This window comes from Temnothorax curvispinosus, unplaced genomic scaffold, assembly GCF_003070985.1.
Source record: "Temnothorax curvispinosus isolate PA1 unplaced genomic scaffold, ASM307098v1 QBEX01003801.1, whole genome shotgun sequence".
NCBI lineage: Eukaryota > Metazoa > Arthropoda > Insecta > Hymenoptera > Formicidae > Temnothorax > Temnothorax curvispinosus.
This window is the reverse complement of record NW_020213581.1, coordinates 1-6,446: the sequence shown is the minus strand read 5'-3', so window position 1 is coordinate 6,446 and position 6,446 is coordinate 1. Positions and strand designations below refer to the sequence as shown.

Below are 6,446 nucleotides of genomic sequence, written 5' to 3'. Positions count from 1 at the left end.
TGTAATTTTTTTGTCTGTATATAGTTCGATGGTGGTCTTAAATTTTAAAAATTTAAGAAGAAACAAAATCTTAAAAAATTAAAACATCTGCTTACTTGTAGAATACTACAATTATTTATAAATGACTATAGAAATCTACCACAATTTACATATCGTAAAACTATACAAATTAGAATCTAATCCAGTTTTTAGTTTCTCATAAAATACTACAATTTTGTATGAATAGTAACAAATACTGATTTGTACAGCTCAAAAATCTATTACAATTATGACTAATTAAAATTTGTAATTTTTAGTTAAATGTTACAACTTTTTACACAAATCTTCCAAAGTTCATCTATTATTAATAACTTCTTAATTCGCAGAAGTTAAAATACTTATGTTTTTATTTTAGTATAGTTTGTTGTAAAGTCTAATAGAAAAATACATAAATGTACAATTTTTTACCTATATAAATTTCTGATTCGTGAATGGTTGTAATTTTGCATACAATACTACAAGGTTCTACAGAAAACGACGAAATCCTTAAGCCTTTTACAACTCGTGAATTCATGAAATGAATGTGAATTCTACATAAATTTGCTTTTTTTAGATATTTATAAGATACTACAATTTTGCATGGAAATTAACAGACCTTCCACTAAACCTTCAATTTTTCCATAGAAAGTAAAAATTAATATGTCAATTAAAAAAATCAAGTATCTTATGCAAAATTAGAAAAAAAAAAGAAAACTTAAAATAACATATAAGCAATGAAAAGTGCCGTTTTCGGTCAAAGCGGATCTTAATGCTTAATAATATTTCACAATATCAATTATTATTAAATACATGTTTCAGTTTTTTAAATTGGCACAGCGTGCCAATATAGACTTTGTCGGACTTAAAACGCAATTGTGTAGACTGAAACTAAAAATAATATATTTTATATTAATTTGATATTGTCAAGTAAAATAATATACTATTAGAAGAATATTTATAACAGTTATACAAATTTATATGGATAGATCCATTATAGAGTATATATTCATAATTCATATATGATTATCTATCACACATGATAATATACTAATATATAAAACCATATATGACTATATAAAGTTATACTTAAAGAGATTTAGCCATATATAATATTGTTCAAGATTATATTTCCATTTCTCATATTACCATATATAATTATATATTTACTAATATGAACAAATAAGAGGTATTTTTTCCCGAGTATATAATCATATATGCATATATATGGCCATGTATAATTATATGCTCTCATATATGGCCATATAATATTATTTAAGATTATATTTTCCATTTTTTATATGATCATATATAACCATATATCTACTAATATAAACTAATATAAACTAATATAAATAGATAAGAGTTTTTTCCCGGGTTATGCGGTTTTAGACATGTGTGTATGTGGTGCTGGGTAAGGTTTTTTTTTATAATGACTCGCTTTTTATTTTACAGATAAGTTAGAATAAAGAAGTATTTTTTTCTTTTTGTAATCGCACAGCGCGACGTTGGCCCAATAGGCCTATTTTGTAATGAACCGGCACTGGTTTCTGACATTCACCCGACATTAAAAAAAAATTATATTTGTATATCCGATTCGAAATTTTATTACTCTTTTTAAACTGAATTTGTTTCTTAATAATTTTTAAAAAATTATATATTTGCGCTGGTTATGACACATGTAGACTATACATATATAACACTTACATCAAATTAAGAAGTAATCTACCACGTAAGACGGTTGGCTCACGATCCAGAGGTCCCGAGGTCTCGAGTTCGAATCTCATCAAGGTAAGTGTGTTTTTCAAGTACGAGAAAATATTTATAATCATAGGTTGCATCTTAACCCTTCGCCCGTAAACTGGGTCATAAATGGCACAAGCCGAAATTCAAGATAGAATACCGCCGAAATGAAAAGGGGGGGAGGGCTTGCCGTCCCTCGTAAAAAAAGTAGGTAGTGGGGAGAACTCATGCCCAAAGTTTCGTTGGAATTCGCCAGTGTGTGCTTGACCAGCAGCGAGTCAAAGTGCGTCCAGTGCCACTATTGACCCAGTTTACGGACAGTGCCAGACTTTCGTGCAAGTAAGTAAAATTAATTTAACGTCATTTTCATATTACTACAGTTATTTTTAACTTATATAAGTGATATTTTTTTATGATTGTGTATATTATATATACCTATAACCTCAAAATTTGAGTGGATAAAAACACGTGTAAAAAGAAATTACATGTACTTTCAGGGTACAATGGATGATCAAGCGACAAATATCAGATATTATTTACGAGAAAGACGATTTTATATGATTTTTTAATAAAATAATGTAAAAATTACGTTAAAAGTCTTATTTCTCCTTAACCCGAAAAAGGCCATTTTCAATCCTCAGAATAATTATACTTTTTAAAAATGACCCATATACAGAATTTTTTTCTTGAAAGTACACATATTTAACTATAAAACCTCGTTGGAATTTTTTATTTTGATTTAAAACTCAATGAGATATGATTTTTTTAATAAAAATGGATTTTTATCAATTTTTTGCATAAAGAATTATTTATAAACAATTTATCTTATAATGAATCGCTAAATAAACTTTGGGATTATAAAATAGGATAGTATACAAGTATTACAGAATTTTTTCAGATTTTTTGAACACTATTTACTAGGTCAAAATAACGACAGGACATTTATGACCCAGATTACGGACGATGCCAGTCAAATTATAGTTTACGGGCGAAGGGTTAAGAAACACTACGTTTAGGTTAGGTTAGGTAACGCGAGCGTTACTTCAGTAGTAATTTACTCATTTACGCGGAGTGAATTATCGTAAGTTTAGTACTACGAAACCCCGTTTACGCAGAGAAATTATCGTAAGTTACTACAGAAGTAACGCTCGCGTAAACATAGTAATTGTTTCATGCCATGATCGAGGTTATTCGATCTTGATTGTGGAACTTGCATATATATAGGTTTTAATAAGTTAAAAGGATCTACATATATATTGGGAACGGGCATGATGACGTCAGCTAGCTAATATGGCGGCCATAGTACGGATCGTAAACACGCGAGTGCACGCGAGACACATGTGTGCTCACGCATTTTTGTCGATATAGAAAGCATAAATCAGAGTAAAGTGTGTGACGTGACATTTGTCGCGTCCGCCGCCCAGACGATAGCTCGGCCGAGGGGAAGGTCAGGGATGGCGCCTCGACTCGGGTCGAGGAAGGGCTACCCGCGTTAACTAAACTTTTTTAAGAAACATTCCGTAGGGATGACGGGTGGTGCCGGAGCGTGGAATCACGAACAGATGTAACGACGAGGGAGAAACGGGCGCTCGGAGGACGCACGACGGAGTGGTCGGCCGACGGGCGGGCCACCGGGACCTGCCGCTGGAAAAGCGCCGGGAATGCCTCGCACAGCGTAACACGGCCCCGCCGCAGCATGAACACGGGTGCGCCACCGCGACTGCAGCGCGGGTGGACGACCCGCACACTCACCCGACGGCGCCCCCAGGGCCGAGCGGCGCCGCCACGGCCTGGCCAGCCGAGCGGAAAACCGCGAGGGGCCCGCGCGCAACCAGCAGCCAAGTCAAACGGGCCGCGGGAAAATGGCGGAGATCGTCCGCAACGTCGCGAACAGGGCGACACACACAACCAATCGGCAGGGCGGAAGAACCGCGAGCTTGAGGGCGCAAGTGCGGGGGTGGTCCGGCGTGGTCCCGCCGAGCCGGTCGCTCCTCACTGTCGATCTAGCCGCGGACGAGGAGCCACCCCTGGAGGAGCGCCCCGACGCCGCCGAACCGCAGCGAGCAGCAGAATTGTAAGATCTCCACTCCGGTGCTGCCTATGAATTGAGGGCTCGATCTCGGTCGCGACACGGTGCCAGAAAGGCGTATATCGAGTAGATTACCGTGTGAATCGGCCTGATTACGTGTCGTGCTTAGCTACCGGCTCCCGCCGTTGTGGGTGCCGGCAAGATTATCGTGGCTGTTTGTCGGGATCGCGGGCACGTGGCCGGCCGAGATCGTAACCAGAAACAGTAAAAGCCCTACTCGAAAGCTTGTGAATGATCGGCAGTCAATTCGCGTATATCGTCGTGCGTGTCTTGTGAATCGTGGGCGGAGGTGTGCCGCGGGCGGCACGCTCCGGTGCATATTGTGTTTAGTGTTGCGTATTAGAGTATAGTGTGGCGTTTCGCGTACGGAAGTCCCGTGTGCGTGTCGGGAGGGACCGCGCCGGGCACCGGTTTTGCGTATTTGGGTATATTGTCGCGTGTAGCGTACGGAAGCCCCGTGTGCGTGTCGGGAGGGACCGCGCCGGGCACCTTGGGGTGCATTGGGGTGCATCGCGAGCCTCGCGGATATCTTGCGCCGCGTGTGCGGGCAAATATCGTCGCGTTTGCTCGAAAGGGAATCTCGCGAGCGCGCCATTGTCTGGCGTTGCATATATTGTGTCGTGCGTGTGCGAGTCGTGTATGTCGAGCGTGTGAGGATTGTTACGTCGAGTGTATGAGAATCGTTTGCGTCGGGTGTGTAAGAATCGCCGAGCGTTCGGGATCCGGAGATTAAGGCGTGGGCGGATTGGCGTTATCGCGGGGTCGCGCTTAGAATCGAGATTGCGGGGCCCGCTTGAGAGCTTCGCTCGCGAAGGGAGCCTCGCGAGCGTGAACATCATACGATTTGTTCGTTCACTGAAAGAAATATATCTCATTAATATTGTTTATCGTCGGACTTTATTTTTGTGTGTTGCTTGCGTCACGCTCTTCTCCACCTTCATCCTTTTCACGCGGAGCTACGCCCTGAGCTTGTGGCGAGACTAAGGAGGAGAACGCTATCGAGACGTGGTGCGCGTCTATAATCGCACCTGGCGCCCAATCGAATGGTATCGCCCAAGACCTTAGATACGGTAATTACGGTAAGAGAAGTGACTTCGTTATCCCCTTGGAGCTATCGTCCGGTGGTCCGCGGGTTAATTTGCAGCCGCGCCCCCTCGGCCAGCAAGACCGAGGGAAATCGGGTTGCAAGTGAACCCAGCAAAACTGAATCATGTTTCTAACATTGTTAGAAATCTGCAGATATGCAGACTCGACTCTGTCGTCTCGGAATATCGTGGAAGGAGAAAAATTACTACAAGCTGGACACATCGTATCATGTGGTCGTTTACCGCAAATCAAAGACGGATCGATACAATTAATAGCTAGATGTTTGCAAACATCTAGCTTGAAAAGCGGAATTCCTCATAAAATTGAAGGAAGTATCTCAACTAGTGGAGAAATCGGTAAAATGTGCTGCTCCTGCAAAGCAGGAAACAGCGGACGATGCAAACATATTATTGCAGCACTCATATTTTGTCAAAGGTATGAATTTTTTTTATGTAAGTTGAATCTTATAATTTTTTATAATAATAAGCTTTTGATATACATGTAGTGTAAGTAAAATTTATAGTATATACTATATACTCATGATTTTAACAACTAACATTTTTTCTAACCTCAATGAACAGAAAGTTTTAAAATATAATCAGTTTATCGCATACATGACTGTCAATTCGCATGCAATTTAAGAAATTATTCTAAGATAATTAATTAATGCATAATTTAGTTTTTTCTATTTTAATGTTTCATTTCTTTTTATGTTTTAAGAGTCGAACTTTCGAAGCTTGACGAACTGTCATGCACTGATGTCGAGTGCTCCTGGGAAAAAAAAACCAAAGAAGCATTGCAACAGTATGAACCGATGCCTTTACTGGATCACCCTTGCATGCAAAAAATAAAAACCGAAGTAGTTAATGTGTCTGCAGAAAAAAGGGAGGAGATAAATCAAAATTGGCTTTCAGTCTCATCAAGCGCTATGAAAAAACATTCGTAAGTTAGTCTAGAGTTGTTATCATTGTACACAATTTTTTTATCAATTTATTTTTATACATTTAATTATACGAATGAATTTGAGTGTATGAAGTTAGCCCCCCTTTTTTTGAAATTCATATTTTTGAAAGTTGTTCCAGGTTGTTCTGACTTTGTACTACATTGTTCCAAAACGATATTCCTTAATTCTCAACAATTTTTTAATAAAATAAAAAAAACAATTTTTTTGGCTGGCCCCCTTTTTTTCGAAAATTGAAATTTTTTTATCACTACAGATTGTTCTAGTTGTTCCAAACATTGTTCCAAAGTATTAGTTCGATTGGTTAAAAACTTTAAGAGTTATTGAAAAAAAAAAATTTTTTTAAATAACAGTTTTTGGCTATTTATTCGTAAACAAAATGACTTACAAAACTGTCAATCTAGAACATATTTCTAACCGCGTAGAACAACTCAGAACAAAATTTTTAAGACTAGAACAAGAACCTAAAGGGTACTTTACTCTTCATCGGAAATATTATTTTTCAATTTTTTTCGTTAAAAATCTTGTTCCAGGCTTCCCGCTTTAAAACTA

General features: G+C 38.5%; 1 long non-coding RNA gene across 1 annotated transcript; it reads left to right on the top strand.

The window, feature by feature from the left end:
• Nucleotides 1–1,926: 1,926 nt before the first annotated feature.
• LOC112452884 lies at nt 1,927–2,346 on the top strand. Its single transcript, XR_003040551.1, has 2 exons — nt 1,927–2,097; nt 2,256–2,346. It is a non-coding gene; the product is annotated as an uncharacterized LOC112452884 (long non-coding RNA).
• Nucleotides 2,347–6,446: the final 4,100 nt, after the last annotated feature.